This window comes from Canis aureus, chromosome 9 (genome assembly GCF_053574225.1).
Source record: "Canis aureus isolate CA01 chromosome 9, VMU_Caureus_v.1.0, whole genome shotgun sequence".
Classification (NCBI taxonomy): Eukaryota; Metazoa; Chordata; class Mammalia; order Carnivora; family Canidae; genus Canis; species Canis aureus.
This window is the reverse complement of record NC_135619.1, coordinates 33,927,058-33,944,742: the sequence shown is the minus strand read 5'-3', so window position 1 is coordinate 33,944,742 and position 17,685 is coordinate 33,927,058. Positions and strand designations below refer to the sequence as shown.

The 17,685-nt window shown below is 42.7% G+C and overlaps 1 protein-coding gene and 1 non-coding gene across 3 annotated transcripts in view; both read right to left on the bottom strand.

Annotated features, from left to right (window-relative positions):
- The window catches only part of SAMD4A (sterile alpha motif domain containing 4A), a 215,390-nt gene that overhangs the window by 107,024 nt on the left and 90,681 nt on the right, over positions 1-17,685 (bottom strand). The window lies entirely within an intron of this gene.
- Positions 17,272-17,379, bottom strand: LOC144321516 (U6 spliceosomal RNA). The gene has a single exon (XR_013387158.1). It is a non-coding gene; the product is annotated as a U6 spliceosomal RNA (small nuclear RNA).

Genomic DNA, 17,685 nt, shown 5'->3' with positions numbered 1-17,685 from the left:
TCTAACAGCACTGTAGGGAAGAAAGTAGTGTGCCAGGGTTGGTTTTCCAGGTAGCCAGCAATGCTGAAAACAGTGTTTTTCCTTATTTGTTCATTTCCTTCCTACATGAGATAGCAGAGCTTAACACAAGTCACTGGATGCCTAAAAAACAAGGCTGGCCTATATTGTCAGTAGAGTGGGGATTTGGTCTTAATTTATTTCCTTTTATGCTTTAATTTGGCACATGTTCATTCTCCATTGCAGTATCTTTTTTATTTTTTAAGAATGTAGCCAAGCCAGAATATAGACCCATCCTGGGAACTTGATTATGTGCTGAGAAACTCTATCTTAAATACTTGTGGGAACAAAGTAAATGCTTAAAATATAACTGATGATTAATAAGTATTAATGCCAACAGGGTTACCAGGAATTGGGGAATGTCCGACTCACAAGTTGGGCCTTCAATGGGATATGTGCTGGTTAAGTCAGGGACCCAGATATGATATGTGTTTGTCACTTGGCTACTGTTGCTACCAGCACTCAACTGGCCCCCAGAAACGACCTCATTTTATTTTTCTTTAACTCCCTATTATACAGACCTGGTCTGGGGAGATGGAGAGAGCCCAGAAAAGAGTAAATAGAATTAAACAGTAGAGACAGGGGGCAGACATGGAACCGAGAAAGCCCCAACTACGTCTGCTGGCTTCTGAGTCCTGGGAATAAGCACAACTTCTGGATTTCTCCCAATGTTAAGGTGAACTCACACCTTAACATTCTTCCATGCGTGCAACAGACACCCCATGATCCTGAACATTAGGCCATATTGTGGGATGAGAATAAGCCTTCTTCATCCATGGATCCCTGAAACATACACCACCCCCCCTTGGGGAAGATTTTATTTATTTATTCATGAGACACAGAGAAAGGCAAAGACATAGGCAGAAGGAGAAGCAGGCTCCCTGCAGGGAGCCCAATGCAGGACTCGATCCCAGGATCCCAGGATCCTGACCTGAGCCAAAGGCAGATACTCAACCACTGAGCCACCCAGGTGCCCCCATCACACATCCCTTTAACCTTTAACCTTTAACACATGTGCCACCTCACATGTGTTCATAATATTCACCCCTATACCCTCTAGAAGGCCAATCCTGTAACCAAACATTGTATATTATAGTAGCTCTCTTCAAGAGCTCTGTTTCTTCTTAAGTAGGATATTGTGTCAGCCATAAGTCTTTCCATCATTGGGACCAGTGGTCTGTCACAGCTTACTTCTACTGCTCACCTTTTGGGAAATGTCCAATTCTCACTTTGGTTAAACTTAAAGAAACTGCTGAACTGGTCTTCTTGCCAATTTTTCACTTGAGGCCTCATGAAGAAGTGACTAAAAACATTTCCAAAATTACCAGTGTCCCCTCACATATGATGGTCAATGCACACATAGGATGACGCTTACCTATTTGGCCTCTGGTTTAGTTCCTAACTTAAGATCTAACATCTGTAGAGTACTTTTTCAAAAACCTCGCAAATCTTTTTAAACATCATCACATCTAATTTTCAAACAAGCACGAACGGGCAAGTAGTGGGGAGCCTGAGGCTGGTGGAGGTGAGTGCCATGCCCGGGGGGCTCCCCTGCTGCCCTGACTCTGCTCCCCAGCCTGGGGAGTCCCTGGTCCTCTCACTGGAAGGCTGAGCTAAGGCTCGCTGGGAGAAAGGTCAGCCCAGTGCAGCCTGACTAGTTCATTTGTTTTCCTGGTTCTTCTTACAAGTGAATCTAAACCTAGATTGGACATGAGGAAAATAATAGTAGTTGAAGAGCAAATCCCAGCATGTCTCCAAAACAATAGAGACTCAAATTCTGACAGCAAAGAAGATGTTGCTTTATTCTTCTTTCTCTGGCTCTGCTGGCTGGGTGTGAGTGAACTGGGCGTGTCGGGTGAGAGGAAAAGAGCCTCTAGGACATACCATTATGATTATCTAACAATAACAACACTCTAACTGGCAATGTCAACTGAAAAGATGAAAAGCATGAGGTTTCTTTTACTCTACATGTAACTAGCTTCTGAAATTAAAAAAAAAAAGTAAAAATATTAACTGCTTCATTACATCTCTGTGATACTGGTTACTTTTTTTTCTTTTTTAAGATTTTTATTTATTTATTTGAGAGAACACAAATGAGGTGAGGAGCAGAGGGAGAAGCAGACTTCCCACCAAGCAGGGAGCCCTGACACGGAGCTCAATATCAGGACTCTAGGACCATGACCCAAGCGAGGGCAGATGCCTAACCAACTGAGCCATCCAGGCATCCTGATGCTGGTTACTTTAAGTATTCTCCAACCCTTAGCATTATAAACTAAAGAACATGCTAGAACAGAGACTTCTGGATCTTAACTAAATTACTTTTCAAAATTTAGGAAAGGATAGTTAACAAATGTGGCTAAATTTAAGTAATTTCAGTTTAGCTTTCTCTTAAAATAACCATGTCATAAAGTAATCATACATTAAAAAGACTTCAGTCCCCACATCACAACTCTAAACATTATCTCTGTTCACAATCTAGAGATGTACACAATCTAAGTTTCAGCCACAGACCTGAAAATTATGCCACATTGCCAAGAAGCAACTCTATGGCAGATGCATTAAAAGAAAAAAAAAAAAAAGAGTGGCAGCTAACTAAGGCCCAATTTGCCATGCATTGTCTTATTAATTTTATTTTCTGAAAAGTAACTTTTTTACTAACAGAAATTGTGGCAGTTGTATTAAGATCAACGTTGTGACTTTTCACTTGAGTAGATAGTTCTTATCTTACAACCACATGAAGACTAAGAAAAAATTGCTGTGTGAAGAAAGACATAGTGACCTCAGACACGCTTGTGAGATTTCTCAGCAGATGCAACACAGGAATCAATGGTGGTGGACGACCAGGGATGTGCCATCTGGGATTGGAAGACTGAAAGTGTGGTCCCAGTGCGACTTTGAATACACATGTTCCATCTTCTCTAGACACACATGCACCTGTCCCACCACCACCACCACCACCACCACAACTGTTTTGCCTCCAAATCAGAAGATCATTATCTCCTCCTGTTCTCTCCATCTCAGGTCCCAGACAAGATCCCCTCACCAAATCTTGAAGACTATCACACAGAAGTATTTCCTTTTGCGCATTCTGAGAGATCGATCTGGTAAGGATAAGCAGATGGAAGAGGTACTATGTAAGACCCAGCAATGCAAAAACAGTTTCCCAACTATAGACAAGACCTCAGAGATGTAGCACTAGGTTCTAAGTCTGGGGAGGCAATCTCTTGTATTTCAGTTTCCTGACAAGAAAAAGTAAACATAATACCCTTCCATCAGGAGCCACTTTCTAAGGAGGACCAGGAAAACAATGGTTTGTGCATCTAAAGACCCAGGACTAGTGTAGTGATAAGACATCCACTCTGAATATCCTTGTCTAAAGATCTTTAGATCCTATAAACTACAATCCCCACTCCTACCCATGCCTCAGGGCATCCTCTGAAATCCAGTCTTTGCCTAGAATCCTGCATCACCTGGAAAGGGGGGAGAGTTTAAACATTTCTGGTTGCAGATTTGCATTTTTGGCACTTTTAGAAAAGATTAGACTGTTTTTTTCATGTAACTCATTTCTCATAGTATTAACACTTGTGTTTTAAGAGCATGGAGCAGAGAGCTATTGTTAGAGAAGACAGGATCAGAATCAAGTGGCTGAGTTATAAGCTACATTGCTCATTCCTTTGCTGAAAATATCTCTTCAATGTCTACCTTCCCATTAGCAGCTCCCAAATATTCCTGGTCCAAAGGACTGAAGATATATAAGAATCACCAAAAAACATCTTTAAATATTTGACCTTCCATCTCAGTCTCCAAGAATGATGAGAAACTGGCTCATCGGTATTTCCAGAAAGTCCCACCAGTCTGTCAGACACAAAATTCAAACCCGAGTCAATAAAAAATAAGCCATATCTAAAATATGTCTTCTTTGTTTCCCCCACTTCCTCCTGCTGTCTACTTTTGGCTATTTTACTACTTTTAAATCTTACATAGCATGAAGAAAGGGGGAATGTTACTTGAAAGAGGCTCGGGGACAAGGTTGGGTCAAGCAGAAGGTAAAATAAAATGTTGGGATTATTTAGGATTTCATTTTTCTATGATCTCCCAATAGACTGTATGTGTGTGTGTGTATATATATATATATATATATATATATATAACCTATACACCACATGCACACACATACACAATTACAGAAGAGTAGGTTGATAGAATGAATGAGACAGAACTGGCTGCAGGTCATTGGAGACTATTTTAAAAGCCTTCAGACACTAGTATAAACCCCAGGAGACTAATTCAGTAGACAAAAATGCCCTTTTAATCAAACAGTTCCAACATAGAAGAGAATTTCCTCCTTCCACCCAAGCCAAATATTTTACTGTGCATTAAAAGACTAATTAAAACAATATTGTGGTATTCAAGCATGTGTAGGTTATGAAGAGAAACCTTCATTTCATGAGCAAACACTGAATCTCTGGTGAGGGTTATACAAGAGTTGTGCGGAGACTTGCTTTGTTTCATTAATATTCACATATCCACTTGGTAAGAACGGTAGCTTGGAACTATGATTTCCATTACAAAGCCCCTGAAATGCCAGGAATGAGTCATGGCATTGTGCCTGGGCATTGCACTGATTTTCTCCATTAACCAGGCATATATACTGACAACTTCCAGGAGAAAAGCTGAATGAGTCAGTTTCAGGAATAAACCACATTAGAATACTATGTGCGAGGACTCAGGGTAATGGGAATTGGAGGCATTTTGTTTGTTTGTTATTGTTTTGTTCTCCTTAAATAGAAATATTCATAAAATCCATTTCTCCAAAAGGCAACAAGAATAGATCCATGCAATTATAAGGATTCTTACACCATGACCAAATGGGTTACCCAGCACAGTGTGGTAAAACTGCTACAATCAATAATAGCTTTTCTTTTCTTTCTTTCTTTTTTTTTTTTTTAATAATAGCTTTTCAAGGACAATTCCATAGTCACTTGAACACACGGAATACTACCTCTGGACCATTTCCAAATATCTTCTCTTGTCCTGGCTCTCTTCTTCAGGTGTCTTCCACTGGCTGACTTTCACACAGGAATGGGAGTCACCAGTAGACAACAAATCAGCTAACAAAGGGAGGGAAAGGTGTGGCCAGAATTGGTGCAGAGCATGTACAGTGTCTTGGCAGCGGCAACAACCCTAACTGTACAGACGGATCTTGCTCCGGTGGGAAGCAGAATGCATTCTGTGGGGCTCTGGACAGTGGGGATTTTTACATTCTCTCCCTTGTGCCCTAGTTATAGAAACCAGACTCCAAATCTCTTTAGCCGTCCTCTTCCTTGAGAGCTGTTCCCCTATTCAAAAGATGAAGACCTAAGACACTATCATCCTGGCCATCTATTAAAAAAATATCTTACTTGAGCATATTCAGGGAAGTCTGGCCACAGTAAGATATTCAAAGTACTGAAAGCATCAGTGGCTAACATCTTCTCAGAACTTCTGATCTTATCTGAAGCTTGAAACCTGGATCGTGAAATGATTTGAGGACATCAGAATCACGACAAATGGAGAAATCTGAATATGCCAAAGGCACTTGAAAAGCCACACTGTGAAGTTCATTAATGAGAGTGATTACGAGGAGCTGGCACTCCTCTTTCCAGCACGGGCCTGCTATGGTTCTCATTGGCTCGTCTGTCAAGGATTTTACTCAGTTGTTCTACATCTTTCCTAGGACTGAGCCACAGACTTGCTTTTTCTTTTTTTGGATTTGGCCTCCAATGTTTAGGCACGAGTCAGCACACACAGATGAGTAGATAAACTGTGCTAATTTAAGGGAGCCCTCCCGTGGAAGGATTCTCTTTTAGCCCTCTATATTTAGTTAAGGTTTGTGCCTGTGTAAGACACTTGCTGAAGGACTGAATTTTCCAAACCTTTCGAGCAAGGAATTTCTGCCATGAGATCTTGCTTCCTAAAAGGCTACTCGATTGTTCACTGGGGCTCTTAGGTCCCCGTAGCCACAGATCATTCAAACAGGCCAATTAAAGTGACCTCTTTAGATGACAAGGTGACTAGCCTCACTTGCATAAATGCAGCAAGCACCTACCGTGTAGAGATCCAGACTGGTGAATATCCCTATCAGACAAAACTTGCTAAAATTTAATCTGATATGACAACTCTATTCAATTGCAACCAGAAGCAATCATTTTGATTAAATCACAGGGTTCCTAAATTTTACATTTAGTAACAAACTAAAGACTTTGAAGCTTTCTGCTGCTGAAGCACGGATTCTCATGTTCTTACACTGTTGCTTAGTCAGACCCAGTATGTGGTTAAGGAATAAGATTCACGTCTAGCTCTCAAGCAAAAATTTCAGAAAGATTCTGTAGCTTCCTGGCTATAAAATAAGCTGCTTTCCATGATAAGGGATTCTCTGCCTTCTTTTAAAATCTCTCCCCATTCCACTGATTTGAGTGTCATTTGGGGCATGGCTACATCAAAGTTAAGGGATGTATTGCATTGTCACAATGACAAAAGTGTCAATGGATTTCCTCTTCGTGTTTTTGACATTTAAAGACATCTGCAGAAAGGTAGACTCCATCTGTGTCCTCCTGCTGGCAGAGACTAGATACCTGTATGGTAGAAAACAAGCCAATCCCATTCAGTGTCAGGATGGGCCTTTGGAGAACTGAATCAATTATCCTTTGCCTTCTCTTCTGTTTCTCAAATCTTGGGCAGGCTGAAGAGGTCAAGTTTCACATGAGCTGCTGTTGGGTTCTTATTTTATTAGAGAACCTCATGCAGAAATTTATATCCAAAAGCAACATAAAGGAGCAGCAAAACTCCTGTCCTTCTCTCCCTAAAAATGGAATAAATTTACTTGGCAGCATCTTTTGCTTCCACTGAATATATTTACTTCTTAAATGAGACAAACCTCTTGCCAGGCTTCTCACCCACTATGCAGGGACATAGGCCTCCTTTGCATAACCTCTTCTTCCCATGGAAAAGAATGAGAACGCTATGCTTTAATCTTTTGGTATTTCTTGTTGGACGCAAGTAGGATACTAAAATGGATTTAGGTCCCAGGAAGGAGAAGTGAATGAATTTTTTCATTCCCTTCCCCTTTTAATTATGTGTGCCCCAGCACGTTTTTTTTTTTTTTTTTCTGACTCACAGAGTAGGCTGCATACTCAGAGGCATCAGAGACTTCAGAAAGAAAAGAGTGGCCTCCAAAGTTAAGGTCTGAAAAAAAAAACCAATCCAGATCCATGGGCTGAGGTTTGAAGTTTAAGACTAACGGCCGTGATTGTTTACACAGACAGAAGACAGTTATTTAAGGGTGAAATTTGATCTACCTTTAGCTCAGCCAAAATGATGATCCAAGAGAAGTGTAATGCTATGTCTTCTTACACTCTGCTGCCGAAGGGTCCTGCAGAGCAGCAGGGCTGCCAGGCTGGGACCTTCTGCTCCCTCCCAGGACACAAGGCCCGGGCCCCACGACAAAGCTTCCCCCTAGGGATGCTGGGCATTCTGACAGCAGGTGGGGATTCAGTGGACTCCCAGAATGTTCCTTCTAAGCAGACTGAGGGGGTAAATGAAACCAGTCCAAACCTCAAGTGCTAAAAGCAGCAGGCAGCCTGCTTTGCTGACACTGTCACAAAACCCATGGTCTAGAACAAGGCAACCATTATTTCTTTCCTGGTCCCGAGAGAGGTTGTTGCCTGTATGTATTGTTTTCTAGCTTCATAAGTACCAAATAAGGACGACTTTTGGTTCAAGGTAGGAGCCATGACTGTTTATATGACCTCACTCTTTCTTACATAATATATTAAACAGGCCCCTTAGGCCAAAGTTTGAAAGCTAAATTCTGCCTCTGGACAAATATGTGCCATTCCCATTGAAGTTGGTGTGACTTGGCTATCAGACTGCTGGGGGCAAACTTCACTCTTAAGCAAGGATACAATGGATAAGTAATAGTTTCCAAGACTGGAATTAATGCTCTAATAAAGAGACACTGGAGGACTATGGAGAAAATGCTTTTAAAACCCAAATCAACAAATACTTCCCATCATTTATGAATGTGCTTGTGGACCTTCCTTACAAGGTAATCCTTGAGAAAGGCCCGGGCACCTCTCTGAAGATAGTTCAAAGATCTCTTTAAGCGAGCTTCTACTAGGAGAAATGTGGCCTGGACCAGAAGATCACACTTCCAACTATTGAAATGGTGGTATCTTCCTCCCTGTCACTTGTTGGGAAGATGAACAGTGGGTTCCAGAGCAACAGATTACATTATAGTTGCACTTTATCACTCTGTTCCCACATTTTATGGTAATTAATCTTGATTTGGTACACATATAGATTTATTGTACACTACCTTGTTCCACAATTCATTTTCTTTTTTAAAAGATTTTATTTATTTATTTGAGACAGAGAGAGAGAGAGAGACAGAACGAGTGGGGGAAGGGCTGACAGAGAGGTAGAAGCAGACTCCTCACTGAGCAGGGAGCCCAATGCAGGGCTCAATCCTAGGACCCTGATAACATGTCCTGAGCTAAAGTCAGACACTTAACCAACTGAGCTACCCAGGCACCCCTGTTCCACAATGAATTTTAAATGACTTCCATGTGGTCTTTGGAACTGCCCCACATCCCCATACACTTAAAAACAATAAATTTAACTTTAAAACATAATAACTTGGACGATTATTTTAGAAATTAAAGATAGCCTTCACACAGCTAAAGTTGAAAGTAAATCAAACCCGAAGCATTCTAACCCTCCAATTTTCATTTAAAGACAAATTCCAAGAGAAGAGGTCATCTCAGGGGCCCTGTGAACACTGTGAAACATGTTCCAAAATCCTACAGAATCCTGTTACAAGTGCATAGAAGGAGGCCTGACAAAGGCCCCTGAGAGGATGACCTAGGATGGAGCCCCTCATTGGGCTCCCTGCTCAGTGAGGAGTCTGCTTCTCCCTGTCAGCCCCTCCCCCACTCGTTCTCTCTCTCTCTCTCTCTCTCTCTCTCTTTCTTTCTCTCTAATAAATAAATAAAATCTTTAAAAAAGATCACTGAAAACAAAGTCTCTGAGGTCAGCTTTAATCACACCCACCTCTCCATCATACTAACCCAGGAAGTAAAGATGACTGCATGTAACCCAAGGCTCAAAAGAAATAAAACAACACACATAAACAAAAACAAAATGGCTGACTATACCCTCAAGAAAAAAAAAATCTGTAATCTAAAAAGGAAGCAGTGGATGGGGGTAGTGGTGTGACATTTCCTGCCCCCCCCTTCCCCCATGCCTCTGCACCTCCCCTCCCTTCCCCTGTGGTTTCGCTTCCTGCTAGGGCTCCACCTCACATCTTCCCTGAGGTATCAATTCAGGCCCATGTGTTGAGCCCTGTTAATCCAAGCTTCGACTTCATGCCCACTGGCATCTGGTTCATTGCCATGTTCACTGCAACTGAAATGTAGAGACCTACCCCGAGACACGTTCAGATTCTGGCTTCACACGCACTGACTATGGAACTCTAGAAGACTGATTTCATTTCACATTTTCAGGAAAGTCCAAGGTTCCTAGCCTACCACTCAAGAGCATCCATAATCTCATCTCAAGCTGTCTTTCCCTGCCTCTCACCTTCTCCAACCCCATACCTCAGAGTAGACTTGGCCTTGGCTCATGTTACTTCTTCGTCTACAAAGAACATTTTTTGCTCACCTTTCCTTGGAGAGTAAGTTCTTACCTCTTCTAAGCACTTCACACATCTCACTTAATCCTTACAACAACCCTGAGAGGTAGATACTATTATTATACCCATTTTAAAGATGAGGAAGCAGAAGCACAGAGATGTGACCCAGCCTGCTCAAGTAGCCCAAACAAGGAAGTATCAAGGCCAAGGTTTGAACCTAATGACCCAACCCCCAAATTTGTGTTCCTAATGATGCTAAGTTGTCTCTTTTATAAAACCGGCATGTCCCAACTCCAGCTAAAATTACTCTCTCCTCCCAAACTCCATAGCCCTTTAGTAGTGTCTCTCCTATGGTCCTACCATTTTCTACCTAACTTCCTGATTGTTTATGGGCATCTCCTCTTCCCTGGGAGATGGTAAGCTTCTTGTGTGTGTGATTCAACTTTGGCCCCTAGGGCTCACCTTGGAGCCCTGCATATGTGCAGTGGGTACCTATCGATAGGAAGGAAGGAAGGAAGGAAGGAAGGAAGGAAGGAAGGAAGGAAGGAAGGAAGGAATGATGGATGGAAGGAAGGATGGAAGGAAGGAAGGAAGGAAGGAAGGATGGAAGGAAGGAAGGAAGGAAGGATGGAAGGAAGGAAGGAAGGAAAGGAAGAAGGAAAAAGGTACTCAGCAAGGAATCCCTGGAGTGAGGAAGCACTTCATTCTTTGTCTTCATCCCTATGTAGTTGCATTTTTTATATTTACTTTTATTGTTTTTAGAGCAAGCGTTGCTGCTCTGGTAAGGAGAGAAGGTAGCCTGGAAGGTTAAAGCTGTGTCTTATGTGCATGGGAAGCAAAAGGCATCAAGTTCCCCTTGGTTCTTCCCATACACAAGAGATACTTGGAGAGGCAGTAGTAATAGCAGTGAGGACAACAGCAGAAATAACAAAAAAAGCCACTAGCTAAGATTGCACACCAGTGTAGGGCACTTCACAACCAGTGGCTGCAATCATTTCAATAACCCTGCAAGCTAAGGGTTCAATAACCCTTATCATCCATATTCCACAGATGGGAACTGATATTTGGAAAAGCAAATTCATCTGATCAGGGTCACAAGCTGGTAAAACACAGCACAGAAGTGTGAACCCAGATCTGTTTCATTCAGGGTCAGTCTGGGCTCTGTCCACTACAGCAGTAATGCTTATGGTCCCCCAGGAGCTAAGAAAAGCAAGCTACCTGGTCCATTCATTCTTTACTTCCTGGACTCTCTTTGGTTTCATCTTTTAGGTGAAAAATTACCCTCGCGCACACATAGTGCGTCCAAGAAACCAGATGAACAGTAACCTACTTTCACATTGCTCGGAGAGTTCTTAATTACCAGGAACAGACAGGACCATGGTCATAAAAATGTACCATGAGCTACCCAAGAGGGTGGTGCAGATGCAGGAGTGGGGCAAGGGGATGAAGCCAGACAGATTTGCTCGGAGTCAAAGAGGCAGAGAGAGAACTAAATGTTCTGCTTAAGGAGAAAGATAAATCACTTTTCATTAACCTATAAAGTTGTCTCAGCTGGACCACAACAAACACTTGATGTGTTCCCAACATCGCCACAAAAACATTTTAGTGGTCTTGGGTGTAAACAATGGTTTTACACAGGAAGAGCAATGCTTTTCACCCCCCAGGGGCCGGGAGAGGGGGAAGAAGGGAATCCCTCAAAATGCAGCACACACTTAAACATGATTCAGCTGTGATTCATCAAAGCTGGAGTAGTATTCTGTTCACTCTAGGATTCTGGGTGCAAAGTGTTCTCTCAATGCTGGCAAAATCATCTTTCCATGCTCCTGAATGATAGGCCACTTCTGCTAACATGCTCTAAAGTTCACAATACGTTTAAGACAGATTCTTCTGCGTGTGAGGCAGGGTGGTGCTATCGTGAGCAGAAAAATACTAATAGCGGCTGGGAGCCTAGTTAAAAACCAACCACATTAACAGTCACGCTTCTGAAGATAAAAGCCCCCATTCAATATTCTTTATCAGCTTGATTCAGCCAAACTTGACACATTTGCTACTCCTTTCTAGTGGTGGAGATTTCAAGTCTGTGACTGTTCCCTTGAAGGCAGCGTTCCATGGAAAGAACACGTTCTGGAGGGAGCGTCTGGGGAGAAAGCGGCAACCTTCCCCTTACTAAGGGACTCCAGGTCGGGGGATATGCAAGCTATTTGACAGTTTCTCCGCTAAGCCTCCTATAGTGACTAGAATATAAGGCAGGTAATCTGGGTGCCACATGGTCAGCAGTTCCACAGCAATCAATTTCTACCAGCTCCAGGCAGTAGTGACAAACTCCACAGTCTGGCCATTGCTCTGATGTCTAAGTGGTGCTTCTTCTCAATGGAAATTAAAAGAAGACAAAACGTGGCAGCCTAATCTAAATGTCTTTTGCTCTGTTGTCTCGGGCACTGATGTGAGGCTCATCCTTCTTTCTGTATCCTTCCCTGTCTGTCCGTCCTTCATAATCCTGCAGCAGAACACGATGGAAAAAGAGCACAGGCTCAGGAGCCAGATTCCTTGGGTTCAGGTCCTGACTCTGTCACTTACCAGCTCTGTGATCTTGGGCAAGTTACTTAGCCTCTCTTGCCTCGGTCTCCTCACCTGTAAAATGGGGCTGAGAATAACAGCACGGAGCCCAGCACAAGACTTGAACTCACGACCCTGAGATCAGGACCTGAGCTGAGATGAAGAGTTGGACACTTAACCAACCCTCTAGGGATTTTTTTTTTTTAAAGATTTTATTTATTTATTCATGAGAGACACAGAGAGAGAGAGAGAGAGAGAGAGAGAGGCAGAGACACAGGCAGAGGGAGAAGCAGGCTCCATGCAGGGAGACCGACGCGGAACTCGATCCCAGGTCTCCAGGATCACAACCTGGGCCAAAGACGGCACTAAACTGCTTAGCCACCGGGTCTGCCCCTCCCTCTAGGGATTTTTAAGGAATTAAACTAGAAAAGGAATTAAGCTCAAAGAAAAGGACCATATAAGGGTAAGCTATTACTATTTTTTTTTCTTTCCTATCTTCTTCCCCTTGCTTTCTTTCAATAAATACTTACTGAATATCCCCTAGATACAAGACTCTACACATGATGCCATATAAAGTTCAAATACAGACAGGGCAGAGCCCTTGTTCTCCAAGGAAGGACAGAAGGTAAAAAGTTATAGTAGAAAAAGATCACCAGTCTGGGATTTGGGGAAATGGGGCTCTGACTCCAGCACCATCACTAACGTCTCTGTGGCTTCCTCACCTGTAAGCCCAAGAGCCTTCTAGGGATCCTGACAATAGAGTGCAATAGCACCCAGCCAGGCACCACACACCATGCCACCTGACTGATGATATCATCAGTACCACAACTCCGAGGGGAGAGAAATGGTCTTTAGTCCAGCCAGTCACGGAGGGCATCATGGGCTCCAGATTTATGTGAGGCTGAAGGGCAACTGAGAGGTTGGGAGATGGAACAGGGAGATGGAACAGACGGATGGAAGGAGAACATGCAGAGGCACAAGTGTATTTGGGAATCTAGTAAATAGCACATTTTGGTGGCAGCTGAGAAATGGTTTAGGGAAAGCAAGAGGGCTGTTGTGCACACAACAATGGGAAGGTTATGAGGAAGAAATCATGCCAGGATGGTGGTACGGGGGACATATCTGGTGGTGGCCTGTAGGATGGACCAGGCGGAGAGACCAGGTGAAGACAACTGTACGAGGTGGCCATGAAGACTCAGAGGTTGGGGGGAGGCGGTCCTGCAGGCTTGGAGCGAGGGCCCCCCACAGGACAGCTGCCCAGTCGGGGGGTACTCCTGTCACCTCTCTTCTCCACGGGTCTCTCTTTTTTTTTTAATTTATTTATTTATGATAGTCACACAGAGAGAGTGGGGGGGGCAGAGACACAGGCAGAGGGAGAAGCAGGCTCCATGCACCGGGAGCCCGATGTGGGATTCGATCCCGGGTCTCCAGGATCGCACCCTGGGCCAAAGGCAGGCGCCAAACTGCTGCGCCACCCAGGGATCCCTCCACGGGTCTCTCAAGTTAACAAGAAGATGATGGCAAAGTGTAAGCATGGTGCCTGCACATGGTAAGAACTTAGTAAATATTCTTGAGAAAGCAAAATAACATGTGTGAGAACAGCTGTGAACGAAGAAATTACTATTCACCTGGAAGTCAGTTATTGGTGAAACACATAGCAGGTGACAGCAAAAGGAGGGGCCTCATGGAGACTTCGCCCAGGTCACTGGCCCTGTGAGCAGGGAAAATATGACCGAGAGAGAACTGGGAATCCAGGAGAGTGTCAGGATGTGGAGGAGTGGCGAGCACCTGTCCTTGACTCAGCAATCAGAATGAGCCGGCATAACAGGACTGTAACTGCTGTGTAGACTAGGGCGAGAATAAAGCCAATGCCCTCCCTGGGCCTGGATCTCTAACCTATACTCGTGGTCCCAGAGGGAGAGAGAAGAGTTATAACCCCAAACTCTCTGCCCAAAGCCACCAATGGTGCCAGTCATAGATATCACTGCATCCCATAAAAAGACGGTATGCATAATTGTTCTTGTCTTCAAGGTGAGGAAATTGGACTGGGGTCACTTGGTGAATTCAGCTGAACCCAGAGCCCAGGACTTTGTCATGGACTTGAAAGCCTGTTCCCTTCCCAGCTGTCTCTCAGGGCTGTTTTTACCCCAATCAGCTTTCACAAACAGATCTAAAACCATAGAGCAAAATATGAGAGCATGAAATTGGAAATAAAATAGGTGCTTCTACATCTATTTAAATCCCATTTATTTTTAATAACTACTGAGGTTAGGTTTTGCATGAAAGGTGAGAAGTTGGTTTAAATCTTGATTTATCTCTTGGTTGACTAGTAAAATACTGTCATTCTGCTCAAGTGAAGAAAAGGCCCATCGAAAATGTCACACTTATTTAGCTTTTCTTAAAATTAAGTGCATATCTCCTGGGCATTTTCTTCTTTGGTCTTAAACACCTATGATTTCCCAGATTTTGTTTGCTGGTATGTTCCTTTCCTCCAACATGTGGGGATACGTATATGTATGTAGGCCTATGGCAACCAAAGGGCTAATGCTTACCTTGTCAGTCACACATAAATTCTCATCCTAGGGATGCCTGGGTGGCTCAGCAGTTGAGCGTCTGCCTTTGGCTCAGGGCATGATCCCGGAATCCCAGGATCGAGTCCCTCATCAGGCTTCCTGCATGGAGCCTGCTTCTCCCTCTTCCTGTGTCTCTGCCTCTCTCTCTCTCTCTCTGTCTCTCATGAATAAATAAATAAAATCTTAAAAAAAAAATTCTCATCCTAAATGAAGATCGTTTGTCCTCTTAGTTAAGTGTCTTTCACAATGTTTATAAACCAAAGGCATCTGGCTCAGAATGGGGACTAATATAATTGCAATAAAAAAATTGGAATATAAATTGGTTAGCAGGAGAGTCTTCAGTAATGAGCAAAAACAATTATGTCAATAAGCCCAACCTAATGTGGAAATAAATGAGAATATCAGGCCATTGATCAAGAAGCTCACATAGGCATTGTTTTAATTAAATCTACGAAGTATTGCTGTTTCTAGTACTTCCCATGGGTCCCTCCTTCCACTGACCTTGGGGGTCCCCTCTTTACCTCCATGGCCTGGAACAATACTTCTGTGGTTTTCCCACAATCATCTGCTTCTCTTTATATATCATTCCATAGCTAGGGTGACCCGTCAGTCTTGCTTCATGATGGATGGTTAGTCTCTCATCAGACTTAATTTAAGAATCCAAAAGTCTCTCCTTTACCTGAACAACAGTGGAAGAAATTTGTCTCTTAAACTCACTCCCTGAGCTTTTGAGTTCATACCCTGCCAAGTTGTGTCCCATTACCAGAAAAGAATATCCACTATTGCTCAAAGTAAGAACAGCAAGATTTCAGATTGAAACAGCCCCTTTCTTCCAACAGCCTGAAATAGCAGGTGAGTGCTTCTTTCAATCTGTTCAGATTTTAGTCAGCACGTTTTGGTCATTCTAGGCCCAGAAAATCTTCAGAAATCAGAATTCATTATGTAGGGTCAGAGAGATGGAGATGGATGATGGTCAACCAGGAATTAATGAGGATTGCAGAAATCTGACCAATTTTGCCTGGAGATCTCTGTGGCCATCCATCTTTTTCCACCATCTGCTCCAAATTTGGACCTATGCCCTGAGAGGCAAAAGACAAATGCATCCATCTTAAAAGTCCACCCAGGTGAAATGCCATTAAGTTGCATTATTATCCAGAACTGCAGAGAGAAACATTTCTTTTCTAGTTAATCTGGCAGCCATCAGTTGTTCCCCATTAACTTGAGAGAAGCATCTGGTTTATGTGCTAGGATAAAATACCTCACAATCTATCAAAATTAAACCCCTAAGAGTTATTACTGAAATTAAGGACGGTCTCTTATTTGTTGGAGGTGGGGTAGATTCATGCTTTCCCACGAAGTTCATGTTCTGGCATACTTATCTGTGGGATCTGCATTCCCTGGGTGAATAGGAACCTAATGATCATACCTGTTTTATGATTTTAAGCATTCCATGTTAGCATAAATTAAAGCACATTCATACGGCTGTTGTTGTTAAAGACAACAATCACCTCATGGTAAAATATTATTTTTCCTGAGGGTTCTCAGATACCTCTGTTAGCATGTCCAGTATCTACAGGCATTCTCACGTTTTTCTGCAGTTGTTTGTGCTCTGATATAGAGTCTAGACAGAGCACAGAGACACAGAAAGGTCTTTCTGAAATGTTTTTAGACTAAGGAGGATAGAAAATGACCTAAAACACACTGGATTTTAGGACACCTAAAATAAGATTTCTCTTATCATATCCTGTCTCACTTCATGAGAAATAGGTATATTCCTGAGCCATCTAACATATGTCACATATTACTAAATCAAATCTCATTATCTCATTATTTAAAGGAATTCCCTCTCCCTCCTTCTTTCTCTCTCTTTCTATGTTGGGTTTACATAAACAAATATTTCAAATCTTTTTAAGCCAAATACTCTCTTTCTTGAAACAAGTACTCTGAAATACACTGTTGTTCAACTCCAAATGCTCTCTCCCTTATTTATTTCAGAGTTCTTTGAACTAAACTACATTGGTTGGAGAGAGAGGTAGAGAGAGAAAGAGGAGGTGGGAGAGAAGGTGGGAGAAAGAGAGTATAGTCAGAGAGCTTGCGTAGACAGGTCTGCCCCCAGGGTCCCCCCCTCCCCCCCCCCCCCCCCCCCGCTCCCCCTGCCCTTAAGTGGATCCTTGATGAGCATGATAAGGGAGATGTGTGAGTGTCTGCTCTCTCCCCAGTCTGGCTCAGTTCTCTTGTAACCTGTATAGCGTAAGCATTTTGACATGTTCAGTGGACATGTGTATTTTACACAACATGCCACAGCTGCAACAGAAATTCTCCAAACTAATGTGACTGGATTGATAGTCTAAAAAAACTGGTTAGAGCATGGAATCATAAAAATTATACTCTCATTATATATATGTATTCATTGATATTTATCATCTACATTCACGGATATTTATGTGTCATCCTTGTGCAGGGGCCATGCTCATCTTCTCTGTTTCATTCCAGTTTTAGTATATGTGCTGCCGAAGCGAGCACTATGTTCACAGGTATTTAAATATTATGGGTGTACACTCATTCACAAATTTGGTATAGGAACAATGCCTTGTCTTTGAAGATGGGTTCACTGTCTCAAAGTCCCAATTTCCTGTCTAAACCAGAAATCCGTTATGATTTTCAGGTTCCAGTTTCTTTAAAGAAGATAAAAAAAATCCAAAGACAGCTGAAAAGCAGTTGGACTTTGGAATCTGCTTAATTTTTATGATTTTCCCCACAGTCTTTTAGACTTATTTCATTTATACTTCATGTGCCCACAATTTTTGTTCATCCTTGACAAGTCTTTCC